Source organism: Budorcas taxicolor, chromosome 9, assembly GCF_023091745.1.
Source record: "Budorcas taxicolor isolate Tak-1 chromosome 9, Takin1.1, whole genome shotgun sequence".
NCBI classification, from domain to species: Eukaryota; Metazoa; Chordata; class Mammalia; order Artiodactyla; family Bovidae; genus Budorcas; species Budorcas taxicolor.
This window is the reverse complement of record NC_068918.1, coordinates 58,272,339-58,284,107: the sequence shown is the minus strand read 5'-3', so window position 1 is coordinate 58,284,107 and position 11,769 is coordinate 58,272,339. Positions and strand designations below refer to the sequence as shown.

The 11,769-nt window shown below is 40.3% G+C and overlaps 1 pseudogene; it reads left to right on the top strand.

Annotated features, from left to right (window-relative positions):
* Window positions 1-10,727: 10,727 nt before the first annotated feature.
* Window positions 10,728-10,821, top strand: LOC128053604 (uncharacterized; annotated as a pseudogene).
* Window positions 10,822-11,769: the final 948 nt, after the last annotated feature.

Here is an 11,769-nt window from a genome sequence, read left to right as displayed (position 1 = left end):
ATTTAAATGCTTTTACTTTTCTTCTTCTTATCCACTTTAAACTCTCAGGTTTTGCTCAAACGGTGTACTTTAGATTGTAGGCTAATATTCAGTCTTCATATATCCCTTTATTTTCAAGACTCCATAATTAACACTACATTAACAGTCCAAGCAGTAGGATATTATCATCCACTTAGATTTAGCTCCAAATCCTCTTCTCCTCTCTGTGTCAGGGTGTCTCTTCTATTTTACTTGTGGTTTGAATATGTTGCTTTCTCAGTTCTTTTCTTCTAATGCAGCATATACTCCACCATTTGCATAATCATAAATATCTTTCCTACATTCTGAAATATGAGTATCTTTTGTGAGCATGTTAAGATTCCTGGCTTGAAGACTTTCTCCTTTCAAGATGTTACTCCACTCTCCTCTATATTATATTTTATAGATGAGAAACCCATGGACAGATTTCTCTTTCCTTTGTAAGAATATTTTTTGGATAAAAGTTTATGAGGATCTTTTAAAAAACATTCTACCATGAAATCCTTAGGTGTACGTATTTTCTCCTCAATTCTACTTGAACATCATTAAATTCTCTTGAGTCTCTCTTCATCTTTAGGAAGTTTTTTTATTGTTGGTTTAATCATTTATCTGTTCGTTTTTTCTCCTTCCAGAACTTCATTTCTTCACATATTAGTCACCTTCCAAAGTCCTAAAATTTCCATAAATCTATTTTTATAATGTGTGCATTGAGATATTTCTTTCCTTTGATCTTTCAAGCCACTAATTTTCAGGTCAACGTATTCATTACAGTTATACTTAAGGCATAAGTATAAACTCAGTTGCTTAACACAATTGCAGTGTATTTCTTTTTTATTTTTTTATTTATCTACGGCTATGCTGGCTCTTCGTTGCTGCACAGCCTTTTCTCTAGACTAGGCAGCAAGCTGGAGCTACTCTCTAGTGGTGGTGCTCGGGCTTCTCATCGCACTGGCTTCTCTTGTGAGGCACAGGCTCCAGGGTGCTTGGGCTTCAGTAACTGCAGCCCCCAGGTTCCAGAGCACAGGTTCAGTAGTTATGGTGCTCAGGCTTAGTTGCTCCGTGGCATATGGGATCTTTCCAGATCAGGGGTCGAACCTGTGTCTCCTGCATTGGCAGGCAGATTCTTTACCACTGAGCCATGCCAGAAGCACTGTAGTGTATTTCTTGATCCCATAAAGTGTAAGTGGTAAAAGTTAGGGGGAGTCTGCTCTGCTCAAGCAAGCTTGCTTGGCAGAAACTTGTTATCTTCAACATAAGGTTTCCCAAGTCACCTTAGACATCTCCATTCAGCCAGCAATGGGGAGAGAATATACATCACCACTAGAAGTTTGTCAGCTCTGGAGCTGGTGCACATCACTTCTAGTCACACTCCATTAGCAAGAGCTCTATTAGTGAGGGTATTCATTAGGGCAAAAAGGGCTGGGGAATGTCATCCACCTACATAGCCAGGACAAAGAAGGGCCAGGTTGTGTGGAACACATCACAGTCTCCGTTACCTTCAATTCTTCTGGTAAATTCTTCAATTAGAAAATCTTTTTTCTTTTTTGAAGGGAAACAGGAGATTTTATTTTTGTTTGTTTCTTTGTTTTAGCTTCAAAAGACTTCTTGAAAAGTATCTGAATCTCCTTAGAACCATAGATTTCAGTTCAAATTATTATCTACCTCATCCAGAAGTTCAATTCTGTCTGACTTGTGTTTTGTTTGTTCCGACCCATCTTCCTCTCTAGTTGCTGGACTCCTTTAGATGTTTTTGGTTTTGTTTTATTTTTCCTTCTCAGTGGCACTTAAAGCTGGTTGCATAGTACCAAAGTGGTGAAAGTGATACATATATTGGAGGCCCAACAGCAGTATAGAAAGTATTGCACCTGTCATTCTCTCCCAGACTTGGGTACATGAAAGACATCTGAGGATGGTCCAATTCTCTTTTGCTTTATTATTTCCTCTTTGGAAAATGTTATTTCCCCTTTGGAAACTAATGGAAACAACGCCTACAAATATGGTGATCTTCCACTGGGTTTCCACTAATCTCTAAAAGGCCAAGATCTCTACAGATTATGGTGATTAACAATCTAGCCCAAGGCTCCTTTTAATGGTGCTGGACCACTGAGCCCATCAGAGTGGGAGAAATGAAGGCTTCATTTCCACCCAGCCATTCCATGGGTTCTAGCAGCCATTTGAGTCAGGAAAGACAGTTTGGATGGAGTAGGTAGGTAGTGAAAAGGAAGAATCCAATGTTTTTAATCTTTGCACATTAACTTAGAAAGACATTTTTTTACCCAACGGCAAAAATGCAGTGTCAATCTTTTAAACTCTACCTGTTTATTCCTGTGTTATTTAATGAAGAAATATATGAACAAAATGCAAAACACAAAGATTCTATGATATGTTAAAAGAAATATAGTTGCATCCACCCCAAAGATATATAGTGACATAAACTCAATTACTGATGAATCAAGATCCTATTATATGCACCTTGGTAAACAGCCATGATTCCAATGTAACTATCATTAACTCTATAAACAGAATTATGCCTTTTTTTCTTTTTTTAAAAAACAAAATCTTCTAAACTTTCATTTTTTACCATCAACGTTTTAAAATGGACAAAACAAAGTTTAGAATGAAATGTTGAATTTATCACAAATTTTAAAAGTTTGTCAATTCAAATTAATAAGATTTTATTCTGAAGACAAAGTATAAAATAAGGTTCTATATAACAATAATATTCATGTGTCCTTGTATTGGATTTTAGTAATCAGTACTTCCTAGATCTACTTGTACTTATTTTCTATAATAATCCTGAATAATAAAGGCATTTTCTATTCTCTATAATTTTAACAATCACTCATTATAATTAAAATGGCTTGAAAATATCTTATTTGCCCTGGAATGAAGAAAAAAACTTAGAACTAAAAGAGCTATTATTTTGACTTGAACAACAATTACCCTTTGCTCCCATCACAATGCTTTCTTACTTTCAATCCGGGGTTTGGTAATTTGAAAAAAAAGAAGAGAAAGGTAATGAAAAGAATTATATGAAACTACCTCTTCTTACCACCATTTCAAAACTTCAGTTTTAGAGGCCTAGTGACTGCAGTATTTATTATTCAATAAACTTGTAATTTCTAACAATGAAGCCAAATTTTATAACAATCAGGCCATTTGTTTTTTCCAGGAAACTTGCCATAATAGAATTACCTTTCAAATTGCATACTGTTATTATGCAGTAGTATTAAAACACTCCTACTGTGAGCGTTAATTTGCACAAACCACCACTGTACTTGCTACACAAGAGTACAAATAACAAATTACACTTTTGAAAACTACATCTGAATTTGAAAATATGACCAATATCACTTGTTATTCCAAACAAAAGGAATTGGCTGTGGTAACTGGGTAAAAATATGACTGCTTACATCCAATATGTTTTCCAATTAGAAGATTTCATGTGCAAAGAAAAAAAAAAACAACCTAGTTAGTTATAATTATGAGGGTGTTTTTTGTGAGCCACTCTCCACATTTCTCCTTTGCATTCATGCGTGCTCAGTCACGTCTAAACTGTCTGTGACCCCATGCATTGTAGCTTGCCAGGCTCCTCTGTCCATGGTATTTTCCAGGCAAGAATACTGGAGTGGGTTGCCATACCATTCTCCAGGGGATCTTCTCAACCCAGGGATGGAACGTGCATCTCCTGTATCTCCTACATTGGCAGGCGGATTCTTTACCACTGAGCCACCTGGGAAGCCAAGATCTCTTTGAGGGGTTCTTTAAACCAGCCCCATCTGAAAATGGAAAACAGTGTGGAGGATGTCAACTGGGAGGAATTTAGAATGAAGCTTAAGAGTACACACTGTTTCCATTCACTTTCCATAGTGAATTCAGTTTCCATTTCAAACAAGTGAGGCTGAGCAGTTTCCTCGCATGCCAGAAAGAAAAAGAAATGTGGCTGTTATTCTCCAGCAAAGTCTGCACACAAGCAGGGGAGTAAAAGGAAATTTCAAAGGGATGTTAATTCTGCTACTAACTGTTCTGCTATCCACTTTCCAGGTAAACAATGAATTGCTAAGAACATGTGAGAAGTAACAGCTTATGTAAAGGCAAAGAAACATGGAATCATCTGGATAATCGATGGGAGAGTAGGCTGTACAGAGTGGGTGCCCTGTAGGAGGAAAAGGTACCAGGACATGAAACTGGAAAATCAGGGGCCAAATTACTTAGTTCATCTCCACAAAACATCCTGCATATTATACTTCATATGCTTTTAGGAATTGAAATAAGGAAAAGCATAGAGGAAAAGCCTCATGCACACACACACAAAAAATGGCTTCCAGTTCAATTACTTCATGCTTTTAGGATTTGAAATAAGGAAAAGCATAGAGGAAAAGCCTCATGCACACACAAAAAATGGCTTCCAGTTCAATGGAGATAACAAGAAACTTGATTAAGAAAAAAGACAGACTCAAGACATATTTAGGGGAAGAATCAAAAGGACTTTGTGTCTGATGAATGGGATGTGGCAGGAAAGATAAAAGGAATAGGCTAGGATGAAAAGAGAAGTATAAAATGATTTTCAGTCTTCTCATTTGAGAGACTGGGTAACGAGGAGGAATGCAAGGACAGAAAGGTATTTGAGAATGGGTAGGATGAATTAAGGAAATTAATTTTAAACTCTTTGGGCTCTTGGATATAGGACATTCACCTCAACACTAGCAAGTCTTATAATTCACATTCTGGGGATTTCCCTGGTGGTCCAGTGGTTAAGACTGCCTTCCAATGCAGGGGATGTGGGTTTGATTCCTGGTCAGGAAGCTAAGCTCCCACACGCCTTGCTGCCAAAAAACCAAAACATAAAACAGATGAAAATACTGTAACAAATTCAATAAAGACTTTAAAAATGGTCTATATTAAGCAAAATTTTTGTAATAAAATAAAAATTAAAAAAATTCACATTCTGTGCGATTACAATTTGCTCAGTCACGGTGAAACACACTATGGAGGAGCAGGAATAGCACATCGTTGAAAGTGGCCAGTGAGTTGCACTTGGAGATCTGCCTGAAGGACCCAAAGGAGAACCATACCTGTCTTCCCATCAAAAAATCCCACTCAAAATGCAGATTGGTTCAATCACTATGAAATTCCTCAAAAAGTAAAGAAGTTCCTCAAAAAAACTAAAAACAGAGTTGACATGTGATCCTGCAGTCCCACTCCTGGGATATATCCAGACAAAACTGTAATCCAAAAAGGTACGATACGTGCACCCCTATGTTCACAGCAGCACTATTTATAATAGCCAAGACACAGAAACAACCTAAGTGTCTATTGACAGATGAATGGATAAAGACGATGTGGTACATACACACGATGGAATATTATTCAACCATAAAAAGAATATAATGCCATTTGCAGCAACATGGATGGACCTAGAGATTATCATACTAAGTGAAACAAATCAGAAAGAGAAAGACAAACATCATATGCTATCACTTACATGTGGAATCCCAAACATAATACAAATGAACTTATCTACCAAATAGAAACAGACTCACAGAGAACAGACTTGCGGTTTTTAAGGGGAAGGGGGCCTAGGGAAATGGAAGGATTGGGAGTTTGGGATTAGCAGCTGCAAACTATTATACACAAAATGGATAAACAACAAGGTCCTACTATATAACACAGGGAACTATATGCAATATACTGTGATAAACCATAATGAAAAAGAATATATATGTAGAACTGAAGCACTTTGCTGTACAACAGAAATTAACAAGATATTGTTAGTATCAATTATGCAGTGCGCTTCTAAGTCACTTCAGTCCTGTCCAACTTTTTGCAACTCCATAGACTGCAGCCTGCCAGGCTCCTCTCTCCGTGAGATTCTCCAGGCAAGAACACTAGAGTGGTATGCTCGCCTCCAGGGGATCTTCCCAACCCAGGAACCTGCATGTCTTAGGTCTCCCGCAATGGCCGGCAGGGTTCTTTACCACTAGCGCCACCTGGGAAGCCAGTACCAACAAAAATCCCACCAGTCAGCTAATACCCAGGAGACCATCAGTGGAGTCCCCAAACAAGCACAACAGTCTGTACATGAAGGCACGGTCCTTCCTCGAGTACTCGGTTGAGGACACCGACAAGGGTGAGGTGTCCGCCCGCCAAGAGCTCAAGTACTGAGGCTCTAAACCCAGCCAAGAAACATGAATGGGACCTGACCGAGGCTGGAAGGATGCAGGGTTTGGGCCCACCAGCACCCACCCCATCAACCTCCCCGACATCCCCAAGGGCGCACAGTACCTCAAGGGGAACAGAGCAGCACGGCGGTTGGTCTCCAGGAGCCACCGAGCAGGACCACTGGACAAGGAGCACAGGCAGGGCCCTGCACATCGACCCAGGGGTGCGCACTGCGAGGATCCAGCCGGAGCGTCCGCACGCCCCGCGCTGTCTCTACAGCACGCTGGCCTCCTGCTCCGCCTGCAGCCCATCTCCTTCTGGAAGTCCGTGTCTGCCCCAACCGCCAGGTGGCGCCCGAAGGGTCCTAAACAGGAAGCAGGGCCGCATCGTAGAAGAGGCGAGGTGGCCAGCACCCCCATGTTTGTCGTGAAGGCCCGTTGGGCGAGTCCTTCTACTTCACCGCCGACCTGAGGTCCACACCTGCGGCTGGGCCGCGCGTGGGTGTCTGACCCGGGGCGACCCTGCAGGCAGACAGCTGCCCCCGGCAAGTCCCGGCGGAAACACGCAAGCACAAAGACCTGAAGGAAGGCGTCCCAGGCTCAGACAACAAAAACTGATTATAAGCGGCCTTCCAGTTCCCCTTTCCTAGCGGGACTCGGTGCAGCGCCCTAGTCCAGCGGGCAACCGACCGCAGCCAGGAGCTCTTGCGTCCTCCTCGCCACACCTCTCCAGACTGTCCAGACTCATGTCGTCCCACCTGACAGATTTCAGGGCCCACTCCTGCCATCACTCCATGTGAGGGACGCCTTTTCACTCGATGCCTTTTCTTTCTATATCTGTTTCAAGATTTCAGAGCAACACAAATGCCCTCGCAGCGGGTATTTATTTATCTACCTGGTGGGGAAATGGCTTTAGCAGTGAGACCCAACACGTTTTCATTTTTTTCAGAGGGAAACTCAAATGCCCCAAATATATTAAATTAATGCATTAAGAGATTTGCTGAGTACATTTTCTTTCTTCTTCTCAATTTTAGCAGGCTAGAATCAGGCTTCATCCATTGTTTCTGTCCATTCTGTTTGTGGTATCTCCTACTCAAACTTCTTTCAAGTTAGTCAATAACACTTTAATTCTGATAATAGAAAAGCAGCCCTCCTAGAAAATACATCATCTAGCTATCATTGTCAGACAAAAGACTTTAAAAAAAAAAAAGAAAGAAAACAAAGGAAAAGGCATTCCTCACTTTCTCTGTCCACTGTAGATTTCCATGCAATCTACAAGAGTGAAACTGCTTTCTTTAATGTATGCCTTGAGTGATATTCTAATTGAGAAAACTGATAGATTCTTTATACCCAGCCTACCAGGAATATTTAAGAATGTGGCTTTTTCTGACTACACCCCTCCAATTAACACTGTTTGCCACTTTGTGTGGCACTCTCTTGCCTTGAAAATACTAACCTCTGCTGCCATTCCAACATATGCAAAATCGTGATGATTGAAGCTGAGGTTCAGAATGGTTTGAAAAGTTTAGATTAAAAAATCAGTTATAATAAACTCTGCTTTCACAATGGTTCTATGAAATCATGACCCTTTGACCAAGGCAGGTTGTTTACTCTCTGTCTGCGGAAACTTTAACAATTATGATATGTGCAGCACCACTCTCTCCTTCAAGTCATGAAAACTCTGTCCTTTCCTCCTGTGCCTTGCCTGTCTCCCATTCTAGAGTTAGTGGTTGGGTGGACAATCAAAGGACCACACTTACTCATAACACTATAGGACTAGAAATGTGTTTTAGTTTGCTATGGCAGCCAAGACAAAGTATCAAAGACTAGATGGCTTAAACAGTAGAAATTTATTTTATCACAGTTTCAAAGGCTAGAAGACCAGGATCAAAGTGTCAGTAAGGTTGATTTCTTCTGAGGTCTTGTTCTCTGGCTTGTAGGTGGCCATCTTCTCCCTGTACCTTTAAATGGTCTTCCTCTCTGTACACATCTGCATCTAAATTTCCTCTTATAAAGAAACATGGTCATTTTGGATTCAGGCCCACCCTAATGACCTCATTTTAATTTTGTTGTTGTTCAGTAACTAAGTCATGTCTGAATCTTTGTGACCCGATGGACTGCAGCATGCCAGTCTCCTCTGTCCTTCACTATGTCCTGGAGTTTGTTCAGATTCATATCCATGGAGTCAGTGATGCTATCTAACCATCGGATCCTTCTCCTTTTGCCTTCAGTGTTTTCTAGCATCAGGGTCTTTTCCAATGAATCAGCTCTTTGCATCAGATGGCAAAAGAACTGGAGCTTCAATTTCAGTATCAGTCCTTCCAGTGAACATTCAGGGTTGATTCTCTTTAGGGTTGATGGTTTGATCTCCTTGCAGTCCAAGGAATTTTCCAGAGTCTTCTCCAGCACTGCAATTCAAAAGCATCAGCCCTTCAGTGCTTAGCCTCCTTTATGGTCCAACTCTCACATCCATACATGACTACTGGAAAAACCATAGCTTTAAATATATGCACCTTTCTTGGCAAAGTGATGTCTCTGCTTTTTAATATGCTGTCTAGGTTTGTCATAGATTTCTTTCCAAGGAGCAAGTGTCTTTTAATTTCATGACTGCAGTCACGATTTGCAATGATTTAAATACATCCTTGAAAAACAATTCCAAGAATACAGTCACATTCTGAGTTACTGGAGGCTAGCACTTCAGTATATGAATCTGAGGAAAATACAACTTGGCCCAGAACTGGATGAACCAAAGTTGGCCAATCAGTATATCCCATATGCCTAAATAGAGAGGTTGGCCCCATTTGAAGATCTTTTCAAGCAAGATTAAGCAGTGTCTTTTTGAAGATTGGTAAGAATGTGGAAAAAAGATCATATTCTACTTTCTCAGATCCAGAGTTCCAAAAATGATACAGATTGGAGTTTACCTTTAAGGTTACAAAGATTCTTTTTTTTTTTTTTTTTTTTTTGCTAAGTAGAGAAACCTGTTAAGCATCAACATGAGGAAAACAGACATGAGAGAGAGATGGGGAGAAAGAGAACTATCCCTTTCTGATATTATATATGCACATATATCCAGCATGTCTAAACTAGGGAGCTTCTGTAATATTTATAAGGCCATATGTTTTTCTTTTATGACTTAGCTTGGATTAGACACTTTCAATTGAAGTGTCATTTTCACTTCATTTTCAATTGAAAAAGCCTAACTAACTAACCATGGAGAAATAGATACGTTTGGTAACGTAAGTTAGGTATACTGATGGTTTCAGTTCAGTTCAGTCACTCAGTCGTGTCCGACTCTATACTGCTGTAAATATGAATCCATCATAGATTACCAAACATTGTTAACAGTCACTGTGTGTACGTGCATGCTAAGTCGCCTGAGTTGTTTCCAACTCTTTGCAACCCTATGGTCTGTAGCCCTCCAGGCTCCTCTGTCCGTGGGATTCTCCAGGCAATAATCTTCCTGACCCAGGGATCAAACCCCATCTCTTGTGTCTCCTAGAGTTGGCAGGTGGGATCTTTACCACTAGCGCCACCTGGGAAGCCCTAACAGTTAGTGCTCCTCCGCAATTACTCCTGAGTCCTGGCAGAAGCATCTCACTCAGATACCTGGATGGGTTTCAAGTTTGTTCAGCAGTTGTGGCCTGGGATTTTTTTTTATTACTGAAATGCTTGTGGTCTCACATTCATGTTGATCAGTTCAAAAAGTTAGATGACCACACAAGATAATCAAAACATGCACCTTTTAACCATTTAATTTGTTTCATAAATTAGTCTCTTTATTTTATGTAGGTCTCTCACCATGTGTAGGCTTTCGGTGACTGATTTCCTTTTCATATTCTTGACCTCTCAGCTTCTTGCCTGTGCTTCCCTACTCAAGTCCAGCCATCTGTTTCATTTGTTTTTCAAACTATACTCTTTATATCTCTGGGGTAACTACATGGAGTCATTGAGTTCTTTATGTTCCAAAGGTACCTTCATCACCCTAGAGTGGAAAATATCACAAAACAATAACAAACCCTGGCCTGAATTTTGTCTTCTGCCTGGCTTATATTTAACATGGTTCAATTTGTCTATCTCTCCTTCAAGTCTCAATCTACTCGTTTTTTAAACATGTTCTCTAAGGACGTAGGACTGTTCATACTGACTATCCACCAGTAATTGCTTTGGCATCTCTAAACCCATCTAGCAATTCTTTGAAGAGTTTGCACTGCTCCTCCTTTCTCATATCTGCTCAAATTTTCTGTAACTGTTTGGTGTCCCTCCCATAGGTATGATTGAAGTGAAAGAAAGGTAAGTAAATGGATTCCAAAACCGTTCTTGCCTAGAAGCTGGGAATTGAGATGAATGATGTTAGTCATGCAACCTAGTCCCAAATCTGCTTAAACTTCATCCAGCATCTAATCCAAATTATAATGGGATCTTCAAACACATATCAAAAGAAGTTAAAAGTTTCAAAATTTACAATTTGAGCCTTGAGGCATTTCATTAGATTAACAGATGGTATGCTACATATTGGGCAATACAGGAGCTAAAAATGGGATTGGCAAGACTACACTCACAGGGATCATTTCTACAGTTTGTTACTAAAGAACTTTTCTTGCACATGTAGAGCAGTGATAATCACTGCTAAACCAGTGATCTAGTAAGTTAGAAAAAACGGTGAAGGGGGTTGGCTATTTTTCAAGTTTTGTGTTCGGTTTTAGAGGAACTTTTTGTCTACAAGAGCCAGAACCTTTAGACTTTAAAATAATAGAAAAAATTCTGGAATTTACTAGAATAGTTTAAAATTTTTTTCAAATATAAACAGTATAGTAAGCTTGCTGATTGATTGAAATCAGGTGGTAGGTATGTTGCTGCCTTTTATGACCCTATGGACTCTCTGTGACCCCATGGACTGTGGCCCACCAGGCTTCTCTGTCCATGGGATTCTCCAGACAAGAATACTGAAGCAGGTTGCCACGCCCTCCTCCAGGGGATCTTCCTGACCCAGGGTTGGAACCCACATCGCTTATATCTCCTGTATTGGTGGGGAGTTCTTTACCACTAGCACCGCCTGGGAAGCCAAACAGTTGAGTAAACTTCCTGACTGATTGCAATCAGGTGGTAGGTGTGTTATATTAGTATCTATGTTTTTTGAATGTCTGCAATACTTCATGATGAACTACAATAAAGCGTTTTTAAACATGCCAACCTTGGACACAGCCAAGTACCAAGGTGTTTCATTTTGAAAAGCTCTGATTCCCCTTCCCCCCCCCTAATTTGGAAACTAAGAAATAGATACAGAAATCAGACAATAATTATAACATCATCTTTATCATTTGTGAAGCAGCTTGGGGAATATTGCTTTAGGTCTCAAGTCAAGTGCCTTGCTGACCCTGACCTCCAGACTGAGGCACTCACCCAAGCCCTGGCGTGGTGGACACCTGCAGAAGCAGAGCCCTCCCTCGTGACAGCACTGGGCTGAAGTGTATCTTCTCCGCAGGTAGGAAGATGTGAAAATATAGGAACAAGTGGCTAAAATGAGTAGAAGGAGCAGGAGAGAGCTTCCTTGAGTACTTGAAATGTTCTATTTCTTGATCTGTACTGA